This window comes from Ailuropoda melanoleuca, chromosome X (genome assembly GCF_002007445.2).
Source record: "Ailuropoda melanoleuca isolate Jingjing chromosome X, ASM200744v2, whole genome shotgun sequence".
NCBI lineage: Eukaryota > Metazoa > Chordata > Mammalia > Carnivora > Ursidae > Ailuropoda > Ailuropoda melanoleuca.
The window spans coordinates 80440241-80456978 of record NC_048238.1 but is presented as its reverse complement, the minus strand read 5'-3'; the positions used below and the strand labels follow the sequence as shown (position 1 = coordinate 80456978).

Below are 16738 nucleotides of genomic sequence, written 5' to 3'. Positions count from 1 at the left end.
CTTTTTGATGTATTTTTCTGGGTGGCTCTTGGATGTGGAAGAAGTGGAAGGCAACTAATAACAATTGAGTTATGCCTACTATGCTGCAGACATTTATATCCACTATCTCATTTAATCATTTCCTAAACCCTATGGTGGCAAGTATTGTTGCCTTCATTTTATAGATAAGAAAATTGAGGCATAGAGAGCTGAAGTGTCTTGCCCAGATCTGTGTGGCTGCAATATCCATGCTGTTTCCATCATTCCATGCTGCTTCTAGTCTAGGGTCACACTGAGGCAATGCTGAGAAGATAAGCACTTTTGAATTTATTTCTTCCATTCTGTCTGTATAATCAAGACTTATGTTGAGGAGATGGATAATGTACAGGGTCATAGAGTATGACCAATCATACCACAGGTGCCTACATGGTATGATTTAGGAGACTGCTGACAGGTGCCTGCCCATAAATATTCTCTCCGTTGACCTGTCTCAGTCACTTTGCCTGAGATTTTACCACTAAAGTCATTACTTTGGATGTGGAAGTGTTTTGTTTGTTTGTTTTGTTTTGTTTTGCCAGTGGGGATATTGGGGGGACTTTCAAATGCACATATCCCTAGGAAGGTTCATAGATTAAATCTTTTATCACTTAATACCTTAGCAGGCAGCATGGAATAAAAGAAAGAACTCAGATCTTGGAGCCAGGAAGACTTGCAATTGAATTCTGATTCCACCACATCCTAGCTGTTTAATTTGCATATGATACTGCATCTTTCAGAGCTTCATTTTCTTCTTGAGTGAAACAGAGTTGGGGTGCCTGGGTGGTACAGTTGGTTAAGCATCCAACTCATAGTTTCGGCTCAGGGCTCAGGTTGTGATCTCATGGGTTGTGAGATTGAGCCCCATGTTGGGCTCCATGCTGGGTGTGGAGCCTGCTTAAGACTATCTCTCTCCCTCTGCTCCACACCCCATCCCCCCACTCTCTCTAACATAAATAAATACATTAAAAAAAAACAGAGGTAATAATGCATATGCATAGGCCCTTATTACAGTAATCAATATATTGAACATCTCATATGGGTTACTGTGGTAGAATGGGAAGAGCACTGGAATGGAATTCAGGAGACTTGGTGTTCTGCCATTATCTGTTTCATTTATTCAGGTAAGTATTTATTGAGTATCTACTATGTGTCTTGCACTGTGCTAGGCACTGAGGATATAACATAACCCATTTGAAGTCCCTGCTTCCTTATATCTTAAATTCTAGTTTGTTGCTAACCTAACTGTATCCATATTCTGGTCATGCAGAGCAGTATTAATATTCTTCACATCTTAGGGATGGGAAATGAAGGATTAAATTGTGAACAAAATAAATATAGTGGTGAACAAAATGAATATGATCCCTGACCTCACTGAGTTTAAATTAAATTAAATTAAAATTAGTATAAGATTAAAACCATTATAAGCCTTTAAAAAAGGAAATACAATGCTCATAAAGCACATAACAGGGGCTGCATTTCAACTTCTCTCAGCAAGTGACATCTGAGCTGAAATCTGAAGAATGAATAGGTACTAACCAGGCTGTCCTTCTACATGTCTTCTCTCAGAGTCTTCTGGATTTTCCTCAGTTCTTTTACACCCTCTTTGGTGGCTATTGCAAACTTTCTCCTCTGCTTTTGAGCCTTCTACTCAGCTACTACATATTTATTCTCGGGAGGTAGGCTTGTCTCCTATTTCACACAGAAAATAGGTGCCATCAGGTGTGCCTGAACCTCCTATCCACCAACCTCACTGTCTTTTATAAACCCATCAATTTTTGTCTTCATCCATGCTTTTGTCTTATCTTAGAGCCCTCTGTGAGTCCAAATTCAATCTTTCTACTTTTTGTTTTAGATTACATGCTGGTCTCTTGCTTTTTCAGGGATCTCTTTACATAATTACTCCCTTTCTCTTCTGTCTTTTAGTCTCTTCCTCTGTATGGGTTCTTTTCTTAGCAAAGAAATAAAAGATATCTTTTCTTAACCCTTCTCTGTACAGCCAACACCAGCACAACCCATACAACTAAACTTCAATAAAAAATAGCCCATACATATAACTGCCTTTACCAAAGTCACTAATTACTTTTTATTTCCAAGTACAACAGACACATTTCAGTTCTTGGCTTACTTTCCCCTATGCCATCCCTGTTGGCATCTGAGGCACTTGGCTTTTTAATACCTTTTCCTTGAAATCTTCTACTTCAGTAGTTTTCCTCAATACCGTTTCCTGTCAATAACACTTATTATCATCAGTGTAAGTCCAGGGTCTTTTAACATGGCTCAGAAAGCATGCCTGCATACATCTTACACTGCAACCAAATCAAACCACTTGTAGATGCCTGAATTCATTAAGCTTTCTCACTTCCCTGCTTTTGCCTAGTCAGTTTCCATTGAGGAGGAATCCTTCCCTCATATTCCCTGCCCCTGGAAATACCTACTCCTTATATATGAGATAGTTTAGGTACTACTTCCTCTAAGGACTCTTACTTGACCCTTTCATCTCCCCAGACCAGATTAGGTACCTGTCGTCTGTGCTTCTAAGTGTTTGCCTTTCTCTTAGAATTTACCACAACTGAAGTTAGTGTGAAGTTAGCCTGCAACTTTGGTATCCAAGAAATTTCACATTTTAATGTGTTCTTTAAGCTACCCTGTATTCAGCATTCTGCCAGGAAAGTAAGATATGCAATTTCAGTTAATACTTGAGACTCCTACCAGGTTATGCAAACATTCTGAGGCCTTAGACAACACCAAAATACTAGAGAGGCTCTTTTGGTCACTGATCTTTACTTTTCTGTCAACTCTCTGATACAGTCTCTGAGATACCATTTTGTCTCAACCAGGGATGGCCCTTTCAGGTTTTCCCCTTTGTAGGCTGCTACCATCAAATGTCGAGCTGCTCTCCTGGCTACCTCTAACCCCTGCCAGACCCCTGACTTCCTTTTGTCTAAAGGATTTGTTCCTTTCCCTCCTGAATACCCTAAAAGGAATTTCATCTGTCTTCCTGAGACCTGCATTGGCACTCCTAAGCATAATCTCTCCTATGAGGTTGACTTTTGGCAATATAAAAACTAGGAAGGTGAGTCAGTGTGCACAACTTCTGCTTTTAGTCTTGGCAACAGGGGAGGAAGAAATCCCTTGGGTGAGGTAAGGAAAATAAAAAAGCCTGGATATCTTCTTGAAATGGGAGGGAGAAGAAAAAAAGCTTTGAGCAAAACACAAATAATTATCTCAAAATATGTTGCCATATACTTGTCTGTTTATGAGTCTCTTTCATTAAATTGTGAGTGCCTTTTAATGTATTCTGGAATTTCATTTCCTAATATTTCAGTAGAGAGTGCAGACGTAACTCACAGTCTAGTCTGGGAGAAGGTGTACTCAGAAAGCATATAGAGGGAAGTGCTGCTACCTGAGCTAAATCTCAGTGACTAGGAGTAAAACAATATTAGTATCAGGGGACCTGCATAGACAAAAATTTAGAGATAAAACATGACCTTACTTTTTAAGATCTACATATAGGAAATGAGACTGAAAGTGTTGGTAAAGTCCAGATAATGAAAAGTGTAGATTGCCATGCTAAAGAGCTCGTGCTTTATTTTATGAAAGGCAATACAGCATAGAGGTTAGGGCACAAATTCTGGAATGACACTTGCCTGGCATTTAATCTGGCTCTATCACTTACCAGCTATGAGACCCTGCAATAATCATTTAGCTTCTCTGTGCCTCAGTTTCCTTATTAGTAAAATGGGATGACATCAATACCTATCTCATAATGCTGTGATGAGGATTAAGTGAATTAATACAGTAAAATGCTTTCAGAAGCACTGGCACACTATGAGCACATTGAATTATGAGCTATTATTATAAATTATTCTGTAGGGCAATGGGAAACTAGTGAAGGAGTTTGAAGGGACATATTTGTGTTTTGAAAAGGTCACACTGACTACAGCATGGAAAATGACATGAATCTGTCTTGTTAGAAGATGAAAATGCATCAGGAGTTTATTGCAGTTGATCAGTCAAGAGATGTTAAGGGCTGGGATTAGGGTTGTGGTAGTGAAGATGGAGTGATTATGGATGGCCGCCTAAGGTATTTAGAGAATGGAATCTTTATGATATTGTGTGTGTGTGTGTATTAAATGGTGATTGAAGATAAATGAGAAAAAGGAATCTAGGATGACTCTTATGTTTCTATTTTAGGACACTGCTTGAGAAGCCATGCTACTGTTTGCTACTGGAAATAGAGGAAAGGAAAGTGATGATAAGTTACGTTAATGTTTTGAGTATTCATAGTCCCCATGTGTATTCATGTTCTTTGAAACAGAGAAAACTATTTCTAAACTGTTATATCGTCTATCAGAGTTTTGAAATCACACGTAGAAGGATTATCTGGATATTTTAAGATCATCTGCATAAGTGGAATTTATCACCGTTCTTGGGTAGATATACATTCTTCAAGCTGTTCTTTGACAAGTACTGGTATGTTATTTACATGCTCAAAAATGTTATTGAGAAGAATCCTTTGGTGACTAATGTTGTGGAAGTATCAAGGTACCATGATAGAGCATTGGTAAATTTATTTTGGATTAGGAGTCTGTCAGTTTTCCAAAATAAGAGGACCTTTGGAAATAACTAGTTTAAAGTCTTAAGACCATATCAGTTCATTCATTCATTAACCAAAAAACTTATTGCCTATTGTGTTATAGGCATATGCTAATGTAAAAGTTCCTACTTTGAAAACAGAAGAAAGGCACTCTGCCTATAATGTAGAAATAGAGCAGGGCCAGAGTAAGTTCAAGGAGATGTATGAAGAAGCTGTTGTAGGGGCCCCTGGCTGACTCAGTCTGTACAGCATGTGACTCTTGGTCTTGGGGTCATGAGTTCAAGCCCCATGTTCAGCATATAGATTACTTAAAAACATGATTGTTAGTGCCCGTTGGTGATGGTTAAAGGTTGGATACAATTTTTTTTTTAAAGCTATTGTAATAGTCCTGGCAAATTATGATGGTGATTTGGCTTGGACTAGCATGGGGGGGTATAGATGGATATAAGAAGTTTCAAGGGATGTTTGAAAATGGAATAGAATTTGATTATGGATTGGACATGGGAGATGTAATGTCAGGTGTCTAGGGTGTCTGGTTTCTGGCTTGTACTGTTGAATGGACACTGCTGCTAACTAGTAAGATGGAACTACTACACCTTGAAACTACATCTCTGACAAGAGAACCCATTTTCAGATGGAAGATCATGATTTTGGTGTTTGGCATTTTACTTTTGAGGTGTGTTTGAGACTTCCAAGTGAAGATCTTAATAAAGCAATTAGATATACAAGTCTGGAGCTTAGAGCACTAGTTTGGATGAGAGATATATATTTGAAACTCATTGTCATATTGATGGTAATGGAAGGTGTAGGAGTGGATAAAATTACCTAGGGAGAACATAGAGTCAGAAGAAATGAAGGCCAAAGAACTGAGATGTGTAATATGAGGATAAGTAAAGGATAAGCCTAAAAATGAAATGAAGAGTAGCCAGAGAGATAGGAGGAAAACTGGGAAGCTGTTGTCAGAAGAGCCAAAGGGATAGTGTTTGAAGGATGGTGGTAAACAGGTGAATGCCACTAAAAGAAAAACAAGATTGGAATGAAAAATATTGATTCAGTAACATGAAGGTCAGTAATTATTCTAGTGGGACCTGTTTTAAGAGAGTCATGGATTGGTCGTGGGATGAAGGAAAAAACTAGAAGAAAATGGAGTGATAAAGAGTGAGTGGGGGCATGTGGAGAAAATAGCAAATATAGACAGCTCTTTCTGGAAGTTTGGCTGTAAAGAAATATTGGAGCAATAGCTGGAGGCACATATGTGGGCAAGGTAGTTTATGTTTTTTAAGCTTAGGGAGAGATGAGCATGCTTGAATGCTAATGGGATGTATCTGGATGAGACATACATACATACATACATCTTTTGTATGTTGAAGATATTAAAGAGAAGAAAAAAATTAAATTGTAAGATTTCTGATAATATGAGCAGGGTGGGAATTCAAAACACACAAGAAGTGTTTTATCTTAGATAGTAGGAAATACACGTCCTTCATTATAGCAGAAGGGAAGGAAGAGAGGATATGGGGAAAATATGGAATTAGGAAGATGAGGGAATTTCCATCTGATGGCTTAATTTTGTTTTTAAAGAGGTAAGATCATGTGCTGAGATTGGAGGAAAGGGGACGAAAGGGGATGAAATTGAAGATACTAGAAAAAGGCTTTAATTGTTGTTGATAATGGAATAAAGTTGAACAGAGAAGTGTGATAGTGTTTTTGAGTAGTACAGTGGATTTATATAAAATGGAATGTCAGGAATTTATCATGGAACTAATATATTGTGGGACTTGTTCCATTAGCAGTCACCTGCTCAGTAACAGGCACAGGGGAGGCCTGAGAGTTGAATTCATTTAGGGTTGGGATTTTGTTAGGAAGTTATAACAAAAAAGCAGACAGGCAAGTTTAGTTTGGGGCATGGAAGCCAATCTAGATGGCATAAAGGAAGGAAATAAGGCCAAATCTGATGGATGAATTTGGGAAAAAACAGTCAAGTCTTTGCAAAGCTGAAAACTGATCAAAGTGGCAGTACTTAAAGACCTAAGCTAGAATGAAATGAAATTATGGGAAAATCATTTAATTTCTCTGACCTCTGTTTTCTCATTTATTTTTAAGCCATGGTGATAGATGGTGGAACCTAAGTATGTGTTGTGTGTGTGTAAATTTGTATACATATCTCATTGTCTTTTGGTAGTAAGTATCAATAGAATCAGATGGGCCTAGAAACTCCTGAAGAGCATCCCACCGCTTTCAAAGGAATGAAGTGGAGTTGGGAATAGGAGGTATTAGTCATTCTAACTTTCCCATGGATGCTAAGGCAAAGAAAGACAAAGCCATGTTCTAAAGGTGTGATTCTATTACAGGTAGTGTTCTTTTCCCTAGGCATGTTTGACTTTGCTCATCCAGGAGTGACTAATCGCTAATTATTAAATCAGCCATTTGCTTTATCTAGTACTTTTTCAGGAAGAACAGTGTACGTTGTTGACAAAATGAGTACTGATTTATTGAGAGGAAACTTGAACTCCAGGGTATCCTGATAATAGCCAAAGCACGTGGGGTGAATTGTCAATATCTGGAAAAGGAGAAGTTACGTATAATTAAAGATATGTGAGTGCATCATCACAGCATCATTCAGAACACTGTGGCTGCAGCTTGTTGTGTTGGGAAGAAGTGCGGTGCTTCGCAAGAGCAATTATTACGAGCAGAACCTCCAGAGGGCCATAGAGACTCCTTCGGCACTTGTGTCCTCTTGTTTACCCCTATAAGGACTTCGAAGGCCTCAGAGGGGGAAATCGAAATGTTCTTTTGGTCACTGTAAAAAGTTTCTACTTCGGCATTTTGTGATTATAATATTTGCAAGTGGGGTGGTTCAAGTATGTTCCCCCCTCCCCAGCCCCAGGTATCTGGTTGCAGATTTTAGCCAAAGGAAGTGCTACATAGTTTAAATGTGGCCCTTTACAGGAATGAGCTTCTGACTCAGGCTATGTAGATAATGAGAGGTTGGACTGTAGAAGTGCAAACTTCTTTTATTTCTTGGAAATTTGTGTTTGAAAGGTTATGAGCCTTTGAAGTATTTTAATACACAATGCTAAATACTCCTTTAATTAGGTTATTGGTTCTGCTTAAATAAGAAAGTGGTTTATTTTGCTCTCACATGACTGTCTTGAGACAGCTAATCGAAGGCTGCAGGAAGAATATTCAGCTTTATTGCATGAGATCAAGAGCCTGGGCTACTCCAAACTCGTACCACACCTAGGGTGTTTCCCTCATCTACTTGATCAAAGGTGGCTCGCTACAAGACCATACTCTTTTTTAAAAATATTTTTTAAAAGATTTTATGTATTTATTTGAGAGAGAGAGAGAGTGAGAGAGCATGAACAGGTGGAGGGGCCAAGGGAGAAGCAGACCCCCTGCTAAGCACAGAGCCTGACATTGACACTGGGGCTCTGTCCCAGGGCCCTGAGATCAGGACCTGAGCCAAAGTCAAACACTTAACCGACTGAGCCACCCAGGTGCCCCTACCAAAACCCTATTCTAAGCAGCAGGATAGAGAAAGGAGAAAAGGGAAAGGGGAGAAAACCTCCATTCTTTTTAAAGGTAAGACCCAGAGAGGTGAGTGGGGTGATGGGGTAACTGGGTGATGGGCATTAACGAGGGCACTTGATGGAATGAGCACTGGGTGTTATACGCAACCAGTGAATCACTAAATTCTACCCCTGAAACTAATAATACAGTATATGTTAACGAAATTGAGTTTATTTATTTACTTATGATTTTATTTATTTATTTGAGAGGGACAGACAGAGATAGCAACAGGGATAGTGAGAGAGAGCATGAGCGGGAGGGAGAGGGAGAAGCGGGTTCCCCGCTGAGCAGGGGGTCTGATGCAGGGCTTGATCCCAGGACCCTGGGATCATGACCTGAGCCAAAGGCAGATGCTTAAGCCACTGAGCCACAAAGGTGCCCCGCTAAATTGAATTTAAATTAAAAAAAAAAAAAAAAAGGTATGACCCAGAGATTGGAGATGACATTTCCATTTACATCTCTTGGGCCAGGACTTAATCACATGTCACATGTAGCTGAGAAGATGTTCAGAAATGTAGTTTTCATTTTGTGTGGCCATGTGTCCTGCTAAACCTTGGGGACTCCATTACTACTGAAGGAGATGAATATTATGAGACAGCTAGTAATCTTACCAGCACCACCTCCAAAAAAAGATTTTACCAATTTATATTTCTACCAGTAGGCTGAGAAAAGGCTCACACTTTATTAATTTTGCTTGTATTATATTTTGCTTAACTCTAAGTTTATATAATTTATTTTTTAAAAGACTAATTTTAGGTTCATAGGAAAATAAAGAGGAAGGTATGGAAATTTCCCATATGCCCCCTGCTCCCACACGTGCATAGCCTTCCCATTTTCAATATCCCACACTAGAGTGTTTCATTTGTTACTATTGATGAACCTACGTTGACTCATCCTTACCACTCAAAGTCCATAGTTTACATTAGGGTTTACTCTTGATGGTTGTACATCCTATGTGTTTGAACAAATGTATCATGGCATGTATACACTATTATAATATCATACAGAGTGTTTTCGCTGCCCTAAATATCCTCTGTGCTCTGCCTATTCATCCCTGTCCCTCACTCCCTTGTCCCTGGCAACCATTGTTTTTATTGTCTTCATACTTTTGGCTTTTCCAGAATGTCATATAATTGGAATCTTATAGTATGTAGCCTTTTCAGGTTGGCTTCTTTCACTAAATAATAGGCATTTAAGGTTCCTCCATGTCCTTTCATGGCTTGATAACTCATTTCTTCTTAGCACTAAAAATATTCCATTGTCTGGATATGCCATAGTTTGTTTATCTGTTCACCTACTTGAAAGACATCTTGGGTTGCTTCTAAGTTTTAGCAGTTATGAATAAAGCTACTAGAAACATCCATGCTCAGATTTTTGTGTAGACCTAAGTTTTCAACTTCTTTGGGTAAATACCAAGGAGTACGATTGCTGGGTGGTAGAGTAAGAATATGTTTAGCTTTTAAGAAATCACCCAACTGTCTTCCAAAGTGGCTGTACTACTTTGTATTCCCAACAGCAATGAATGATAGTTCCTGTTGCTCCACATCCTCTTTATTATTTGTTGTTGTCAGTGTTCCAGATTTTGGCCATTCTAATAGGTGTGTAATGAGTGTTTTTTTTTTTTTGACTGCTGCTTCAGGAGACTTTAGGGTAGGGAACACTATGTCTTGCTTGTTTTTATATCTGTAGCCTTGAGTGCAAAATAGATGCTCAGGAAATGTCTGTGAAATGATCTGGATAGATGCCTATGACTGTGTCAGCACCAACACAGCAATCAGAGGACAGGCTGGAAAAATAGAGACTTTGAGGTTGCACTTTGATGAGAGGGCTCTAAAGTCACTTAGGAAATATTGTCTCACCCAGGCTCAAAAGCAGCTATTAAAAATAGTGAGAGGGCTGCCTGGGTGTCTCAGTTGTTAAACGTCTGCCTTTGGCTCAGGTCATGTTCCCAGGGTGCTGGGATTGAACCCCACATTGGGCTCCCTGCTCAGAGGGAAGCCTGCTTCTCTCTTTCCCACTCCCCCTGCTTGTGTTCCCTCTCTTAATGTCTCTCCCTCTGTCAAATAAATAAATAAAATCTTTAAAAAAAAAAACAAGACAGTGAGAAACTGGGTAGGTAAGCAGATCACTTAGGATTATGAAGTGGGTTTTGAACTTTTAAGCAGATATGATTATAAAAACCAGTTGTCTTAAAGCCGGAAATTCATTTTTATGAAGGGCAGTAAGTCCACTGAAGAACAATAAATCTCTGCCCACATACAAGTAGAGAAATAACTCTTTTTTTGGTCACTTTAGAAAAGCACTTTTCTAAAAAAAATATTTATTTATTTTGGGGGGTGCAAAGGGAGAGGGAAAGAGAATCTCAAGCAGACTCCCCACTAAGCGCAGAACTTGCCAGTGGGCTCCATCCCACGACTCTGAGATCATGACCTGAGCCAAAACCAAGAGTCTGACGCTCAACTGACTGAGCCACCCAGGTGCCCCTGTCATAAGCACTTTTGAAAAGTAAGCTTACAAGATTCCAAAACTGGTTTAATCTTCAAGTGATCAAGTGATTATTCTGAAGCCAAAGAACTAATGAAAATGTACTGAGAAGAGAGAATGCTCCAGTGTTTTAAAAATGAGGACAGCCAGTGATCCAAAAATATATTAATTTATACTTAATGGAAAAGAGAAACATCAGTAAGAAAGCGGGAAAAGAGGGAAAAAAACAGAAACAGAAAAGAAAAGGAAGTGGGGGCAGGAAAGAGAGGGGCAGGAGGGAGAAGAAGCAAACAGCAAGAGCCTGAAATGATGGATGAGCTACCCTCCGTGGTCTGAGTCTCAGATATTATACAGATCCTCTTGCCTAGAGAGATGCACTTTATTGGAACTCTGGGAGTTTGTCCAGTTGTATTGTTTGATCCCTCAGTTTCAAAGTTTCAACATATAATAAAGGCTATGTGTTCCTATTTTGCATTTTGAAATCAGGACCAGAACCAGAATCACTGGTATTCCTCAATTCAGATCCTCAATTATGTTTCTAGACTAACAGCTGAATTTTTTTATATGCCTTATAAAAATAAAATAGTTTCTGATGACTTTTGCTGCAGAAGACAAATTTAGAAGGAAAAAAATGAAATCTCAGTTGCAAATAGAAAGTAAAGATGTTCTATAGTCTGGAGAAATGGTAAGTTTTTAAAAATATTATTTCATTAGAAATGTGAGAAGTTAGGGGCGCCTGGGTGGCACAGCGGTTAAGCATCTGCCTTCGGCTCAGGGCGTGATCCCGGGGTTATGGGATCGAGCCCCACATCAGGCTCTTCTGCTATGAGCCTGCTTCTTCCTCTCCCACTCCCCCTGCTTGTGTTCCCTCTCTCGCTGGCTGTCTCTATCTCTGTCGAATAAATAAATAAAATCTTTAAAAAAAAAAAGAAATGTGAGAAGTTAGAGATAGCTTTGCAAAACAATTTGAATAGATGGAAAGTATTTGTTAAAGTAATCATTAGTGAAACTAAACTTTAATAGTTTCTAGTTGCCCTAGAAAAAATGTTCTGTCTTGGTATGGTACACTTTCATAGTATAATTCTAAAATACTCTGGCCTGTGTCCCTCAAATAAGAACACCTGCCGTTACTGAACAGCTATGGCAAAAATCCAAGGAGGCACGCCTGGGTGGTGCAGCAGGTTGTGTGTGTGATTCTTGGTTTTGGCTCGACTTGTGATCTTGTGGTTGTGGGGATTGAGCCCCAAGCTGGTAAGTGTGGAGCCTGCTTAAGGATTTTCTCTCCCTCAGGGTGCCAGGGTGGCTCAGTTGGTTGAATGTCCTACTCGGGGTTTCCGCTCAGGTTGTGATCTCAGGGTCCAGAGATTGAGCCCCGCCTCAAGTTCCCCACTCAGTGGGAAGTCTGCTTCCCTTCTCCCTCTGCCCATCCCCCTGGCTTGTGCACACACACTCTCTCTCTGAAATAAATAAATCAATCTTTTTTTAAAAATTATTCTCTCTCCCTCTTCCCCACCCTCTGCACATGCTCTCTCTCTTTCTCTCTCTCATATAAATAAGTAAATCTTAAAAAAAAATCCAAGGAAGAGTAGGATCAGACCATGTGAGATATTCTCCATTTATGTTTTCAAGAGGGAAGAAATGAGTGATTGCCTCCCAGCAGGAGCACCTATGATCTCATAGAGGTACCTATGTCCCTGTATAGCAAACTTCTCAGCAAAGTTAAATGTACTCATTGTCTCCATTGGCCCATCCATTCTTTCCTGAGCCCACTTTAATCCGAGTTTTGCTCCATATTCCACCTGTTCCCTTATCAGTGTCACCAGTTATTTCCCCTTTGCCAAATCCATTAGATCTTTTTCAGGTCTCATCTTAACTTGTCCTATCAATCAGCAGCTTTTGACATTATCTTTCACTGTCTCCTTGAAATATTTTTCTTTCAAGATTTTATTTATTTATTTGACAGAGAGAGAGAGCACAAGTAGGCAGAGGGGCAGACAGAGGGAAGGGAGAAGCAGGCTGCCCGCTGAGCAGGGAGCCCAATGCGGGGCTTGATCCCAGGATCCTGGGATCATGGCCTGAGCTGAAGGCAGCTGCCCAATCGACTGAGCCACCCAGGCACCCCAAAACATTTTTTTACTTGGTTTCTGGGTCACCACAAACTCTAGATTTTCCTCTTACTTCCCTGGCCTCTCCTTAGTCTCCCTTGTTGGTACATCCTCATTTCTTTGACATCTATATATTGGAGGGTTCCAGATCTCAGTTCTTGGTCCTGTTTTCTTTATTTCATCTATTTTATACCCTAGGGGACTTCAGTTGTTCCTGTGGCTTTAAATACTATCTATCTACTGGTGACTGTCAAATATATATCTATAGCTGTAGCCTTTCCCCTGATCTCCAGAGTCAAATATCCAACTGCCTATTCATCTTCCTCCCTTGGGTGTTTAGTTAGGCAGCTTAAACTGAACCATACAAAGCTGATCTTTTGTCCATCATCCCCAGGCTGCATAAATAATTACCCAGTTGCCCATGACAAAAATAGAAGCATCATTCTCTGATACTCTGCACTCAATCCATCAGTAGATCCTATCAGCATCTCCACTTCTATCAATTTGATCCCCGTCACCACCAGCTCTAGCCTGCATTATTGCCTCTACCCTTTCCTTCCATACATCATTTTGCTATACTCACAACTGTCCAGTTGCCTACCATTTTACTAAAATAAATGAGAACTTCATTACCATGGTCTACAGCCTGCCTATCTTTATGAGATCATAAAACCTTTCTCTTTCCTATCCTACTGGTCTTGCTATTTCTAGAACTACTGAGCTGATTACCACTTCAGGGTTTTTGAATGTGCCGTTCCTTCTACCTGGAAGATTCTTCTCCTGTGTCTTTTACCTGATTCGTTTCCTCACTTCATTGAGGTCCTTAATGCCACTTTCAGAGAGGCATTCCCTGACCACCCCATCTAAAAGGAGCCCTCATTACTCTCTTTCATATTTTCTTGTTTTATTTTTCTTTATAAAAATCAAAATTAGAAATTTTAATTATCTGGTATGTTTATTGTCTGTCTCCCACACCAGAAAGTTCCAGGAGGGCAGGTTTTTTGTCTTGTTCACTGTTGTATCCCTCATGCTTGGAAGAGGGCCTGGCTTTCAAAACTAATTGTTAAATAATGAATACATGATAGAAATATGTATTTGTTTTTGTTAGCATTCTTTTCTAGAATTGATGGTACTGTATATAATACCATATTTTCAGGTATTTACAGTTTATACCTCATGGACATGAAGGAATATACTGGTAGAATAACCTTGAAGTCATATAAACCGTGCTATGTTGGGGCACCTGGGTGGCTTAGTCGGTTAAGCGTCTGCCTTTGGCTCAGGTCATGATCCCAGAGTCCTGGGATCAGGCCGCTTCTGGCTCCTTGCTCAGTGGGGAGCCTGCTTCTTCCTCTTCCTCTGCCTGCTGTTCATGCTTGTGTTCTCTCTGTCAAATAAATAAATAAATAAAATCTTTAAAAAAATAAATAAAACCTGCTATGGTACATTTTGTATTCTGTTTTTGCTTAATTGGAGGGGGTGGGGCACACTCTATTATTTACTTTTGAAGTTGTTACGCGAAGTTAATGTTTTGAGTACACAGTGTTTGCTTGCTGACAAGTATTTGGGAGCATCTGGTAGTGGGGAGAAGGGTGTTGAACAAAAGAGATTGTTTTGCTAGTTCCAGAGAAGTGGTGCCTTTCAAGATACTGCATTGCTCTTCAGCTGTGACTTCACTTGAATAGAATGTAAGGTATATTTCATAATAACAATTTGACCTGTTCTAAAAAGTGGATGAAGTGGGTTCTTTTTTTTAAAGGGTTGTAAAAGCCTGTTGGTGTTTGTTTTTGTTTTTGTTTTGTGGGATTATAAACTAATAAAGCTCTGATCGGCTCAGATTAGGGACTGATTCTGAAATGTGTAAACTGCTTTATGAATTAACACTGTAAACCTGGGAGTTGGTATTGTAGCTCAAAACTGAATTCACTGGCTTTGTGCGTGCTTTAGGAAACTTGTTAGCTGGATGAACTCAGGGTGTCATACAGGAAAGCATCTTACAGAAAGAATGTTTTTTGTATACAGTGTTAGAATGTAATGTTGTCAAGGACACAAATATAATCATAGGTAACCAGTTGTTACAGTGGTATTTGTTAAAAAGAGATCCTACCTGTATTTCATTGGTCTACAGTGATTTTTATCATTCAGCACGTACCTAACGTATTTGTGTATTTTTGTGGGAGGTGACTTAACACTTGACTAGTGGCAAGTATGATGAATCTGTCTGATTCAAAGTTTTTTGTGTGTGTTTGAAAGTACACAGTCATTTTCAGCATTCTTTATGAATTACTCCACTGCAGAACAAATTATTTGCTAGTTATTATCTAAATTAAATTTGACTCACCACTAGTTCATATGCTGATTGAGCCATGTATTGATCTCAGCATGTTGTCAGGCCTCAGGATCTGGCAGGTTCCAGAGGTGCTGATTATGATGCTGAGTCATGGCCATACGCCAGAAGCTATGAATAGACATTTGTGCATGTTGGATAGTCTCCTTGAAATGAGATTAGTTATTCAGGAAGCTAGGCTTTTGAGTCACATCCTGAAACCGTTCATGGATACACAGCAGATTAACTGATGAAACAGAGTGGTATCCCAGGGATAATTTGTATGAGAGGAAATTTAGCTTTACTAAAGTGATATTAGTTGAAAGACAGTATTATATGTTAAAAGGGACATAGTCTGTAAGAATCAGATATACACATCTTCTCTTGCTTAAGTTACATGACCTTGAGTAATTGACTTAACTTTTCTGAGCCTCGAATGACTAATTTGTAATATTGGGATAATAATATAGTAACTATCAATGTTTGTGAGACTTAAGTGAGCTAATCCATATTGATGTGGTTTTAGAATATAGGTGAGGTTCAGTGGGGTGAAGTCCGGAGCCGACGACCAAGAAAGAATGCTTGAGATGTCTTTGGTGCAAAAAGATGGTTTATTAAAGCATGGGGACAGGATCCTTGGGCAGAAAGAGCTGCTGCACCGGGGTCTTGAGGAGTGGCAGATTATATACTCTGGGAATTGGGAGAAGTAAGGAAAAGGGAGGTTCAAAAGGATTTTCATAAGTTAAAGAAGACCCTCAGGATACTGGAGGACTGGCTATTAGGAAGCTAAGATTGTTTTTTCCTCTGGCAAGGCATTAACCTTAAGATAATTGGGAGATTCCTGGAAGAATGTTACACATTTCCCACCCAGGAATGGGGAGTGAGGGGAGGCTGCAGGATGTCAGCTTACTCTTTTCTCTTCAGCTAGCCCTCTGCTCCCTCATCACATATCAAGCATCTGGCACGGAGCTTGACACCTGGTAAGAGCTTAAAAAACTATAGTCCCTGTTATTATTATTTTCTAAATCCCCTGGCAAAGTTGGTGCTAGAGCCCAGATCTCCTAGTCAGTGTGCCTTCTCACTTAAGACCACGTAAATTGTTTCACCCACAGATGACATTTAAGCTTTTGCAATCACCCCACTTTTCCATTTTTCTCTCCTCAAGCTCTACTTCTCTATTTGCCCATTTTCTTTTTCCCCAAGCCCTATTCTTATTACTTTGGCTGGTTTTTTAGATTACCTTAAATAATGTGAATGGTAAGTATCAAATTTTGTAACACTGTTTTTTTTCTCAGTCTAATGGCAACATAAATGACATGGCCATACTTTGTGTTTTTTCAGAAGTCACTTCAGTGGCATTGCAAAACTACATTCATTAATTTTTAAAAAATAATTATTTGTCTCTTCAACTTGCTCACTGCCTTTATAAATGAAACAAGAACCTGTGGTCATTTCAGATACTTTGGAATAGTCTTTTTGTATTTCTTTGTCAAGGCAGAAAAGGAACTTTTCCGCAAAGCCATATTATCTAAGCAACTGCATTCTTAGGCTTGCAACATTTTTCTGTCCCTTACTACTTTTACCTTGCCTTTCCATGCAGATTGTATCAGCTGTGAGATCTTGTGCAAGTCACAT

At 39.4% G+C, this 16738-nt stretch overlaps 1 protein-coding gene across 6 annotated transcripts in view; it reads left to right on the top strand.

Moving 5' to 3' along the window:
- IL13RA2 (interleukin 13 receptor subunit alpha 2) overlaps positions 1-16738 on the top strand; it is a 60344-nt gene that overhangs the window by 9594 nt on the left and 34012 nt on the right. For 2 of the 6 annotated variants that reach the window (XM_034649760.1, XM_034649761.1), the window contains exon 1: positions 14267-14465. The exons of 2 other annotated variants lie outside the window; for them this stretch is intronic. The gene's annotated coding sequence lies outside the window, so the exon portion shown is untranslated. Of the gene's footprint in view, positions 1-14266; positions 14471-15753; positions 16084-16738 lie in introns of those variants that run through there. 2 more of the 6 variants (XM_034649762.1, XM_034649763.1) reach the window with 2 other exon arrangements.